The sequence below is a fragment of the Triticum urartu genome, chromosome 5 (genome assembly GCF_003073215.2).
Source record: "Triticum urartu cultivar G1812 chromosome 5, Tu2.1, whole genome shotgun sequence".
Taxonomy (NCBI): Eukaryota; Viridiplantae; Streptophyta; class Magnoliopsida; order Poales; family Poaceae; genus Triticum; species Triticum urartu.
This window is the reverse complement of record NC_053026.1, coordinates 119,305,971-119,319,580: the sequence shown is the minus strand read 5'-3', so window position 1 is coordinate 119,319,580 and position 13,610 is coordinate 119,305,971.

Here is a 13,610-nt window from a genome sequence, read left to right as displayed (position 1 = left end):
CGCCAGAAGAGCTACTATGATAGTAAGCATCGTGATTTGGCTTTCGAGATCGGAGACCATGTTTACCTCCGCGTCTCTCCAATGAAAGGTACTCGTCGCTTCGGTATCAAAGGGAAGCTTGCCCCTAGATACGTGGGTCCTTTCAATATCGTCAGCAAGAGAGGCGATCTCGCCTATCAACTCGAGCTTCCTTCCAACTTTGCAAACGTGCACGACGTGTTCCATGTCTCTCAGCTCCGCAAGTGCTTCAAGACCCCTAACCGCACTCTCAACTTTGAAGACATTGATCTCCAAGAAGACCTTTCTAATCGTGAGCACCCCGTTGCTATTCTTGAAGAAACTGAGCGCAAGACTCGCAACAAATCAATCAAATTCCTCAAATCAAGTGGTCACACCATTCCGACCGTGAAGCCACCTGGGAACACGAGGATCACCTCCATTCTGAGTACCTGGCGTTTTTCCAGTCCTAGATCTCGGGACGAGATCCTTTCGTAGTGGTGGAGTGTTGTAACACCCCGGATGTAATTTACCTTATCTGTACTCCAACTCTTGTCGTTTCCGGCCTAAGTAATTTTATTTTCCTCGGGTTTGGGTTTTTGTCTCCGTGTGTTGTTGCCTTTGTCATGCATCTCATATCATGTCATCATGTGCATTGCATTTGCATACGTGTTTGTCTCATGCATCCGAGCATTTTCCCCGTTGTCCGTTTTGCATTCCGGCGCTCCTATCTTCTCCGGTGTCCCTTTCTACCTCTTTTCGTGTGTGGGGGTTAAACATTTCCGGATTGGACCGAGACTTTTCATGCGGCCTTGGTTTACTACCGGTAGACCGTGTTGGAAATATGCCCTAGAGGCAATAATAAATTGGTTATTATTATATTTCCTTGTTCATGATAATCGTTTATTATCCATGCTAGAATTGTATTGATAGCAAACTCAGATACATGTGTGGATAGATAGACAACACCATGTCCCTAGTAAGCCTCTAGTTGACTAGTTCGTTGATCAATAGATGGTTACGGTTTCCTGACCATGGACATTGGATGTCATTGATAATGGGATCACATCATTAGGAGAATGATGTGATGGACAAGACCCAATCCTAAGCCTAGCACAAAGATCATGTAGTTCGTATGCTAAAGCTTTTCTAATGTCAAGTATCATTTCCTTAGACCATGAGATTGTGCAACTCCCGGATACCGTAGGAGTGCTTTGGGTGTGCCAAACGTCACAACGTAACTGGGTGGCTATAAAGGTACATTACAGGTATCTCCGAAAGTGTCTGTTGGGTTGGCACGAATCGAGACTGGGATTTGTCACTCCGTGTAAACGGAGAGGTATCTCTGGGCCCACTCGGTAGGACATCATCATAATGTGCACAATGTGATCAAGGAGTTGATCACGGGATGATGTGTTACAGAACGAGTAAAAGAGACTTACCAGTAACGAGATTGAACAAGGTATCGGGATACCGATGATCGAATCTCGGGCAAGTATCGTACCGCTAGACAAAGGGAATTGTATACGGGATTGATTAAGTCCTTGACATCGTGGTTCATCCGATGAGATCATCGTGGAACATGTGGGAGCCAACATGGGTATCCAGATCCCGCTGTTGGTTATTGACCGGAGAGTTATCTCGGTCATGTCTGCATGTTTCCCCGAACCCGTAGGGTCTACACACTTAAGGTTCGATGACGCTAGGGTTATAGGGAAAGTATGTACGCGGTTACCGAATGTTGTTCGGAGTCCCGGATGAGATCCCGGACATCACGAGGAGTTCCGGAATGGTCCGGAGGTAAAGATTGATATATAGGAAGTATGGTTTTGGCCACCGGAAGTGTTCCGGGCATCACCGGTAGTGTACCGGGACCACCGGAGGGGTCCGGGGGTCCACCGAGTGGGGCCACCAGCCCCGGAGGGCTGCATGGGCCAAGTGTGGGAGGGGACTAGCCCCAGGTGGGCTGGTTCGCCCCTCCACCAAGGCCCAAGGCGCAAGGGAGAGTGGAAGGGGGCAAACCCTAGGCTCAGATGGGCCTAAGGCCCACCTAGTGGTGCGCCCCCCTCTCTCCCCCCTTGGCCGCCCCCCCTAGATGGGATCTAGGGCTGGTCGCCACCCCTAGGGGTGGAAAACTAGGTGGGGGCGCAGCCCCTCCCCTCCCCCTATATATACTTGAGGTTTTGGGCTGCCAGAGACACGATTCAATCTCCTTCTTGGCGCAGCCCTACCCCTCTCCCTCCTCGTCTCTTGCGGTGCTTGGCGAAGCCCTGCTGGAGTACCACGCTCCTCCACCACCACCATCACGCGTCGTGCTGCTGCTGGATGGAGTCTTCCCCAACCTCTCCTTCTCCCCTTGCTGGATCAAGGCGTAGGAGACGTCACCGGGCTGTACGTGCGTTGAACACGGAGGTGCCGTCTGTTCGGCACTAGGATCATCGGTGATTTGGATCACGACGAGTACGACTCCATCAACCCCGTTCACTTGAACGCTTCCGCGTAGCAATCTACAAGGGTATGTAGATGCACTCTCCTTTCCCCTCGTTGCTGGTCTCTCCATAGATAGATCTTGGTGACACGTAGGAAAATTTTGAATTTCTGCTACGTTCCCCAACAGTGGCATCATGAGCTAGGTCTATGCGTAGTTTCTATGCACGAGTAGAACACAAGTTGTTGTGGGCGTCGATATTGTCAATTTACTTGCCGTTACTAGTCCAATCTTGATTCGGCGGCATTGTGGGATGAAGCAGCCCGGACCGACCTTACACGTACTCTTACGTGAGACTGGTTCCACCGACTGACATGCACTAGTTGCATAAGGTGGCTAGCGGGTGTCTGTCTCTCCCACTTTAGTCGGATCGGATTCGATGAAAAGGGTCCTTATGAAGGGTAAATAGCAATTGGCATATCACGTTGTGTTTTTTGCGTAGGTAAGAAACGTTCTTGCTAGAAACCCATAGCAGCCACGTAAAACATGCAAACAACAATTAGAGGACGTCTAACTTGTTTTTGCAGGGTATGCTATGTGATGTGATATGGCCAAGAAGAATGTGATGAATGATATGTGATGTATGAGATTGATCATGTTCTTGTAATAGGAATCACGACTTGCATGTTGATGAGTATGACAACCGACAGGAGCCATAGGAGTTGTCTTTAATTTACTTATGACCTGCGTGTCAACATAAACGTCATGTAATTACTTTACTTCATTGCTAACCGTTAGCTGTAGTAGTAGAAGTAATAGTTGGCGAGACAACTTCATGAAGACACGATGATGGATATCATGATGATGGAGATCATGGTGTCATGCCGGTGACGATGATGATCATGGAGCCCCGAAGATGGAGATCAAAAGGAGCAAAGTGATGATGGCCATATCATGTCACTATTTGATTGCATGTGATGTTTATCATATTTATACATCTTATTTTCTTAGAACGACGGTAGTAAATAAGATGATCCCTCATTAAAATTTCAAGAAAGTGTTCCCCCTAACTGTGCACCGTTGCAAAAGTTCGTCGTTTTGAAGCACCACGTGATGATCGGGGGTTAGATTCTTACGTTCACATACAACGGGTGTAAGCCAGATTTACACACGCGAAACACTTAGGTTGACTTGACGAGCCTAGCATGTACAGACATGGCCTCGGAACACAAGAGACCGAAAGGTCGAGCATGAGTCGTATGGTAGATACGATCAACATGAAGATGTTCACCGATGATGACTAGTCCGTTTCACGTGATGATCGGACACGGCCTAGTTGACTCGGATCATGTAATCACTTAGATGACTAGAGGGATGTCTATCTGAGTGGGAGTTCATAAGATGAACTTAATTATCCTGAACATAGTCAAAAGGTCTTCGCAAATTATGTCGTAGCTCGCGCTTCAGTTCTACTGTTTAGATATGTTCCTAGAGAAAAAATTAGTTGAAAGTTGATAGTAGCAATTACGCGGACTAGGTCCGTAAACTAAGGATTGTCCTCATTGCTTCATAGAAGGCTTATGTCCTTAATGCACCGCTCAGTGTGCTGAACCTCGAACGTTGTCTGTGGATGTTGCGAATATCTGACATACACGTTTTGATGACTACATGATAGTTCAGTGCGTAATGCTAAATGGTTTAGAATTGAGGCACCAAAGATGTTTTTTTTGAAACATCGCAGAACATATGAGATGTTCCAAGGACTGAAATTGGGATTTTAGGCTCGTGCCCACGTCAAGAGGTATAAGACCTCCGACGATTTTCTTAGCCTGCATAATAAGGGAGAAAAGCTCAATCTTGAGCTTGTGCTCAGATTGTCTGAGTACAACAATCGCTTGAATCGAGTGGGAGTTGATCTTCCAGATGAGATAGTGATGTTTCTCCGAGGTCATTACCACCAAGCTGCTAGAGCTTCGTGATGAACTATAATATATCAGGGACATATATGATGATCCTTGAGATATTCGCGATGTTTGACACCACAAAAGTAGAAATCAAGAAGGAGCATCAATTGTTGATGGTTGGTGAAACCACTAGTTTCAAGAAGGGCAAGGGCAAGAAGGGATACTTCATGAAACGGCAAATCAGCTACTGCTCTAGTGAAGAAACCCAAGGTTGAACCCAAACCCGAGACTAAGTGCTTCTGTAATAAGGGGAACAGCCACTGGAGCAGAATTACCCTAGATACTTGGTAGATGAGAAGGCTGGCAAGGTTGATAGAAGTATATTGGATATACATTGTGTACTAGTACTCCTAGTAGCACCATGGTATTGGATACCGGTTCGGTTGCTAAGTGTTAGTAAACTCGAAATAAAAGGCCGCGGAGTAAACGAAGACTAGCTAAAGGTGAGCTGGCGATATGTGTTGGAAGTTTTTTCCAAGCTTGATGTGATCAAGCATCGCACGCTCCCTCTACCATCGAGATTGGTGTTTGCGTTGAGCATAGACATGATTGGATTATGTCTATCACAATACGGTTATTCATTTAAGGAGAATAATGGTTACTCTGTTTATTTGAATAATACCTTCAATGGTCTTGCACCTAAAATGAATGGTTTATTGAATCTCGATCGTAGTGATACACATGTTCATGCCAAAAGATATAAGATAGTAATGATAGTACCACCTACTTGTGGCACTGCCACTTAAGTCATATCGGTATAAAACGCATGAAGAATCTCCATGTTGATGGATCTTTGGGCTCACTCGTTTTTTTTTTGAAAAGTTTGAGACATGCGAACCATGTCTATTGGTGTATATGCATGAAGAAACTCCATGCAAATGGACCGTTTGGACTCACTTGATTTTGAATCACTTGAGACATGCAAATCATACCACATGGGCAAGATGACTGAATGCCTCGTTTTCAGTAAAATGGAACTAGAAAGCAACTTGTTGGAAGTAATACATTTTGATGTGTGCAGTCCAATGAGTGCTGAGGCGTGTAGTGGATATCGTTATGTTCTTACTTCACAGATGATTTGAGAAGATGTTGAGTACATTTACTTGATGAATCACGAGTCTGAATTATTGAAAGGTTCAAGTAATTTCAGGGAGAAGTTGAAAGATCGTCGTGACAAGAGGATAAAATATCTATGATATGATCATAGAGGTGAATATATGAATTACGAGTTTGGCACAGAATTAAGACATTGTGGAAATTGTTTCACAACTAATACAGCCTGGAACGCCATAGTGTGATGATGTGTCCGAACATCATAACTGCACCCTATTGGATATGATGCATACCATGATGTCTCTTATCGAATTACCACGATAGTTTGTGGGTTAGGCATTAGAGACAACCACATTCACTTTAAATAGGGCACCACGTAATTCCGATGAGATGACACCGTATGAACTATGGTTTAGAGAAACCTAAGCTGTCATTTCTTAAAAGTTTGGGGCTGCGACGTTTATGTGAAAAAGTTTCAAGCTGATAAGCTCGAACCCAAAGCGGATAAATGCATCTTCATAGGACACCCAAAAACAGTTGGGTATACCTCCTGTCTCAGATCCGAAAGCAATAAGGGATTGTTTCTAGAATCGGGTCCTTTCTCGAGGAAAAGTTTCTCTCGAAAGAATTGAGTGAGAGGATGGTGGAGACTTGATGAGGTTATTGAACCGTCTCTTCAACTAGTGTGTGGCAGGGCACAGGGAGTTGTTCCTGTGGCACCTACACCAATTGAAGTGGATGAAGGAAATATGCCCTAGAGGCAATAATAAAGTTATTATTTATTTCCTTATATCATGATAAATGTTTATTATTCATGCTAGAATTGTATTAACCGGAAACATAATACATGTGTGAATACATAGACAAACAGAGTGTCACTAGTATGCCTCTACTTGACTAGCTCGTTAATCAAAGATGGTTATGTTTCCTAACCATGGACAAAGAGTTGTTATTTGATTAACGGGATCACATCATTAGGTGAATGATCTGATTGACATGACCCATTCCATTAGCTTAGCACCCGATCGTTTAGTATGTTGCTATTGCTTTCTTCATGACTTATACATGTTCCTATGACTATGAGATTATGCAACTCCCGTTTGCCGGAGGAACACTTTGTGTGCTACCAAACGTCACAACGTAACTGGGTGATTATAAAGGAGCTCTACAGGTGTCTCCAAAGGTACATGTTGGGTTGGCGTATTTTGAGATTAGGATTTGTCACTCCGATTGTCGGAGAGGTATCTCTTGGGCCCTCTCGGTAATGCACATCACATAAGCCTTGCAAGCATTGCAACTAATGAGTTAGTTGTGAGATGATGCATTACGGAACGAGTAAAGAGACTTGCCGGTAACGAGATTGAACTAGGTATTGAGATACCGATGATCGAATCTCGGGCAAGTAACATACCGATGACAAAGGGAACAACGTATGTTGTTATGCGGTCTGACCGATAAAAGATCTTCGTAGAATATGTAGGAGCCAATATGAGCATCCAGGTTCCGCTATTGGTTATTGACCGGAGACCTGTCTCGGTCATGTCTACATTGTTCTCGAACCCGTAGGGTCCGCACGCTTAAGGTTTTGATGACAGTTATATTATGAGTTTATGCATTTTGATGTACCGAAGTTTGTTCGGAGTCCCGGATGTGATCACGGACATGACGAGGAGTCTCGAAATGGTCGAGACATAAAGATTGATATATTGGAAGCCTATATTTGGATATTGGAAGTGTTCCGGGTGAAATCAGGATTTTACCGGAGTACCGGGAGGTTACCGGAACCCCCCGGGAGGTATATGGGCCTTAGTGGAAGAGAGGAGAGGTGGCCAGGGCTGGGCCACGCGCCCCTTCCCCCTAGTCCGAAGAGGACAAGGAGAGGGGGCCGGCGCCCCCCTTCCTTCTCTCTCTCCTCTTTCCCCCCTCCCGAATCCTATTCCAACTAGGAAAGGGGGGGAATCCTACTCCCGGAGGGAGTAGGACTCCTCCTGGCGCGCCCTCTCCTGGCCGGCCGCACCCCCCCTTTGATCCTTTATATACGGAGGCAGGGAGCACCCCTAGACACACAAGTTGATCCACGTGATCATATTCTTAGCCGTGTGCGGTGCCACCTTCCACCATAGTCCTCGATAATATTGTAGCGGTGCTTAGGCGAAGCCCTGCGATGGTAGAACATCAAGATCGTCACCACGCCGTCGTGCTGACGGAACTCTTCCCTGACACTTTGCTGGATCGGAGTCCGGGGATCATCATCGAGCTGAACATGTGCTAGAACTCGGAGGTGCCGTAGTTTCGGTGCTTGATCGGTCGGGCCGTGAAGACGTACGACTACATCAACCACGTTGTGCTAACACTTCCGTTGTCGATCTACAAGGGTACGTAGATCACACTCTCCCCTCTTGTTGCTATGCATCACCATGATCTTGCGTGTGCGTAGGAAAATCTTGAAATTACTACGTTCCCCAACAGTGGAAGCTTATGATAGTGATCATGAAACTTCAGATCAAGTCACTACCAAACTTCATGGGATGACAAGGATGTGTACTACTTCAGAGTGGTACGTAATCCTTTCTTGGAAGTCATGTTGCTAGACAACAATGAACCTACGAGCTATGGAGAAGCGATGGTGGGCCTGGATTCCGATAAATGGCTCGAGGCCATAAAATCCGAGAGAGGATCCATGTATGAAAACAAAGTGTAGACTTTGGAAGAACTACTTGATGGTCGTAAGGCTGTTAGGTACATATGGATTTTAAAAGGAAGACAGACAATGATGGTAAGTGTCACCATTGAGAAAGCTCGACTTGTCGTTAAGATATTTCCCGACAAGTTCAAGGAGTTGACTACGATGAGACTTTCTCACACGTAGCGATGCTAAAAGTCTGTTGGAATTATGTTAGCAGTTACTGCATTATTTATGAAATCATGCAGATAGGATGTCAAAACATTGTTTCCTCGACGATTTTCTTGAGGAAAGGTTGTATAAGATACAACCGGAAGGTTTTGTCAATCCTGAAAGATGCTAATAAGTATGCAAAGCTCCAGCAATCCTTCTAAGGACTGGAGTAAGAATCTCGGAGTTCGAATGTATGCTTTGATGAGATGATCAAAGATTTTGGGTGTATACAAAGTTTATGAGAAACTTGTATTTCCAAAGAAGTGAGTGGGAGCACTATAGAATTTCTGATGAGTATATGTTGTTGACATATTGTTGATCAGAAATGATGTAGAATTTCTGGAAAGCATGCAGAGTTATTTGAAAAGTGTTTTTCAATGGAAAACCTGGATTAGGCTACTTGAGTATTGAGCATTAAGATCTATAAGGATAGATCAAAACGCTTAATAGTACTTTCAAATGAATACATACCGTGACAAGATTTTGAAGGAGTTCAAAATGGATCGGCAAAGAAGGAGTTCTTGGCTGTGTTATAAGGTGTGAACATTGAGTAAGACTCGAAACCTGACCGCGGCAGAAGAAAGAGAAAGGACGAAGGTCGTCCCCTATGCTTTAGACGTAGGCTCTACAGTATGCTATGCTGTGTACCGCACCTGAAGTGTGCCTTGCCATGAGTCAGTCAAGGGGTACAAGAGTGATCCAAGAATGGATCACAGGACATCGGTCAAAGTTATCCTTAGTAACTAGTGGACTAAGGAATTTTCTTGATTATGGAGGTGGTAAAAGAGTTCGTCGTAAAGGGTTACACCGATGCAAACTTTGACACTAATCCAGATTATTCTGAGTAGTAAACTGGATTCGTATAGTGGAACAGTTATTTGGAATAGCTCCAAATAGAACGTGGTAGCTGCATCTGGGAGATGACATAGAGATTTGCGAAGTACATACGGATCTGAAAGATTCAGACCCGTTGACTATAACATCTCTCACAAGCATAACATGATCAAACCCAGAACTCATCGAGTGTTAATCACATGGTAATGTGAACTAGATTATTGACTCTAGTAAACTCTTTGGGTGTTAGTCACATGGGGATGTGACCTTGAGTGTTAATCACATAGCTATGTGAACTGGATTACTGACTCTAGTGCAAGTGGGAGACTGTTGGAAATATGCCCTAGAGGTAAATTGGTTATTATTATATTTCCTTGTTCATGATAATCGTTTATTATCCATGCTAGAATTGTATTGATAGGAAACTCAGATACATGTGTGGATACATAGACAACACCATGTCCCTAGTAAGCCTCTAGTTGACTAGCTCGTTGATCAATAGATGGTTACGGTTTCCTGACCATGGACATTGGATGTCATTGATAACGGGATCACATCATTAGGAGAATGATGTGATGGACAAGACCCAATCCTAAGCCTAGCACAAAGATCATGTAGTTCGTATGTTAAAGCTTTTCTAATGTCAAGTATCATTTCCTTAGACCATGAGATTGTGCAACTCCCGGATACTGTAGGAGTGCTTTGGGTGTGCCAAACGTCACAACGTAACTGGGTGGATATAAAGGTACATTACAGGTATCTCTGAAAGTGTCTGTTGGGTTGGCACGAATCGAGACTGAGATTTGTCACTCCGTGTAAACGGAGAGGTATCTCTGGGCCCACTCGGTAGGACATCATCATAATGTGCACAATGTGATCAAGGAGTTGATCACGGGATGATGTGTTATGGAACGAGTAAAAGAGACTTACCAGTAACGAGATTGAACAAGGTATCGGGATACCGACAATCGGATCTCAGGCAAGTATCGTACCGCTAGACAAAGGGAATTGTATACGGGATTGATTAAGTCCTTGACATCGTAGTTCATCCGATGAGATCATCGTGGAACATGTGGGAGCCAACATGGGTATCCAGATCCCACTGTTGGTTATTGACCGGAGAGTTATCTCGGTCATGTCTGCATGTTTCCCGAACCCGTAGGGTCTACACACTTAAGGTTCGATGACGCTAGGGTTATAGGGAAAGTATGTATGCGGTTACCGAATGTTGTTCAGAGTCCCGGATGAGATCCCGGACGTTGCGAGGAGTTCCGGAATGGTCCGGAGGTAAAGATTGATATATAGGAAGTATGGTTTTGGCCACCGGAAGTGTTCCGGGCATCACCGGTAGTGTACCGGGACCACCGGAGGGTCCGAGGGTCCACCGAGTGGGGCCACCAGCCCCGGAGGGCTGCATGGGCCAAGTGTGGGAGGGGACCAGCCCCAGGTGGGCTGGTGCGCCCCCCACCAAGGCCCAAGGCGCAAGGGAGAGTGGAAGGGGGCAAACCCTAGGCTCAGATGGGCCTAAGGCCCACCTAGTGGTGCGCCCCCCTCTCTCCCCCCTTGGCCGCCCCCCCCCTAGATGGGATCTAGGGCTGGCCGCCACCCCTAGGGGTGGAAACCTAGGTGAGGGCGCAGCCCCTCCCCTCCCCCTATATATACTTGAGGTTTTGGGCTGCTAGAGACACGATTCAATCTCCTTCTTGGCGCAGCCCTACCCCTCTCCCTCCTCGTCTCTTGCGGTGCTTGGCGAAGCCCTGCTGGAGTACCACGCTCCTCCACCACCACCACACCGTCGTGCTGCTGCTGGATGGAGTCTTCCCCAACCTCTCCTTCTCCCCTTGCTGGATCAAGGCGTAGGAGACGTCACCGGGATGTACGTGCGTTGAACACGGAGGTGCCGTCCGTTCGGCACTAGGATCATCGGTGATTTGGATCACGACGAGTACGACTCCATCAACCCCGTTCACTTGAACGCTTCCGCGTAGCGATCTACAAGGGTATGTAGATGCACTCTCCTTTCCCCTTGTTGCTGGTCTCTCCATAGATAGATCTTGGTGACACGTAGGAAAATTTTGAATTTCTGCTACGTTCCCCAACAGACCGCCTGTCAAGTTTCGTGCCATTTGGACTTCGTTTGATACTCCAACGGTTAACCGAGGGACCGAAAAGGCCTCGTTTGTGTTGCATCCCAACACCCTTCCAATTTGGCCCAAAAACCTTTCCATCATCTAGAGCGTTCGATCACGATCGCGTGGCCGAAAACCGCACTCCATCTGGAGCTTCCTAGCCTCCTCTACCTCTATTTAAAGGCCACTTCCCGAAATTTTCGGGCAAAACCCTAGTCCTTTTTCCCCACCGCGCCGCCGGACAGAATTCAGTCCAGACGGACACGTCCGACCTGCCCGTCCGCCGCCACGTGGCCTCCTCCCATTCGCCGCTCCCCCGGTCCCCAGTTCACCGCCGCCGCGGCCCGCCCGAGCCGCGCAGGGGCCCGAGCGCCCGACCCCGCGCGCCTGTCGCCGCCGCCGAGGTGCTCCGCCGCCCGCGCCTGGGAGCTCCGCCACCCTCCACCGCCATCGCCGACCACGACCACCGCCGCCGCGCCAACGCCGGCTGCCTCCGCCGCCTGCCGCCCAGTGGCCGCCGCCCCGTCCTTACCGCCCGGCCTCGCCGCGCCGTCTCCGACCCCGGCCGCCGCAGCTCCGGCCGGATCCCGCTCCGGCGACCTCGCCGTCCCCGCCGGCCGCTGCTTCTTCTTCCCGGACGTCGCCGTCGATCCTCATTTTCCGCGCCCTGCTACAGTACCGGTTGGATCCAGATCTGGATCTGAGAGGGTTGACTTTCATCCCCAAACCCTAAATATTTGCAAACTTTGGCATGCTATAACTCTGCATCCGTAGCTCCGATTCGTGCGTGTAGCATATCGTAATGTTCGTCTCGTCGAGTACATCATTTCATCTCATTGCATCATTTTCATTTGAGCTCATCTTGATGCCCGAAATGCTGTTGGAAGAGGGCTATGTGGTGAATTTGTCAGATCTATTGCATCAAATAGCTATTTGTCATTTTTACCATGATTAATGTGTGCATGCTATAATCCTGAGCTCTACATGTGTTTCGTCATATGCCATGCCATCTTTACAGAGGTGATTGCCATGTATTTTTGTGATATTTGTGGTGACTAGCACAAGCTTGCAAAGTAGCGTAATCGGTAATGCTGATTTCAGGGACTTAGAATTTCACTAAGTCCTTGTCCTGATTTTGTCGTTATGCCATATGTTCATATTGTTTCCTAGTGATCCGTGCCTCTTTTGAGGATGATCAGTAAGGATGATTTGTTAACATTGTGGTGCTCTATCTATCCATGTCTTATTTTGCATTTATGAAGCACCCTAGCTTGAGTCAATCGAGCTCTACTTTTGCTATAAAGTTAATCCTGGCAGATTGTTGACATGTTTAGCGATTTTTCTGAGGATGTTGCTATTGATCCGTGCATGTTATGTTGTTGTTCTTACCATGTCTAGCTTCTATGCTATGTATTCTTCATGGGTGTATGCTTAGTTTGTCATGCCATGCTCTGTAGTGAGTGCATCGAGCTCGTAAACATGCCTACTCGTTAACTGATTTGCATGCTCCAATTTTTCCACTAAGTCTGAATCTGTTTATATTTTTGCCATGTTCACATGCTTGAATTGTTTTTTCTGATCCCTTTTGGCTCAAGGTCACTAAGGGACTTTTGTTAAGTGCTTTGAGTAGCTTCATGCCATGCCTTGATTTGCCATGTTAAGTTCCTGTAGCATGTAGTTTTCATGCTCTAAAGTGTGCTTCCTGATGATAAATTCCAGACTTGTGTTAATTTCACTAAGTCTGAAACCTGTTGTCATTTGCACTTTTGCCATGCTTGTTTGAACCTGTTAATGGATGAATTAGCCGTAGCTCAGTGTTCATCTTTTGTCAAGCTTCATGAGTGGATCCCTGCCATGTATTTTGTTGTCATGTTTGAGTGTTGTAGCATATTTTTCTTGATGCATTTAGTTGATCATTTGCTGATTATCGCAGACCGGTGTCATTTGTTTTGCTTGCCATTTCCAAACCGTGCATCGGATTCCGGTGATCTTTATATCGATTTCAACCGAAATCACCTCACCTTTCCAGTGGCACTCTTGGATTTCCAAGTTGAGGCCAGGTTCAATCATTTCTTGTCAAATCTTGCATATGCATCGCATACCGCATCCCGCATATCATACCATGTTTGCATCATGTTGTTTGAGCATTGCACGTGGTTGATTGTGTTCCGTTTGCTTGTTGTCCTTGTTTGGGTAGAGCCGGGAGACGAGTTCATGAACGAGGAGCCTGTTGAGTTCGCTTACGAGGCTCAAGTCAACTCTGACAACTTTGCAGGCAAGATGATCATACCCTCAAAATCACTTCTATC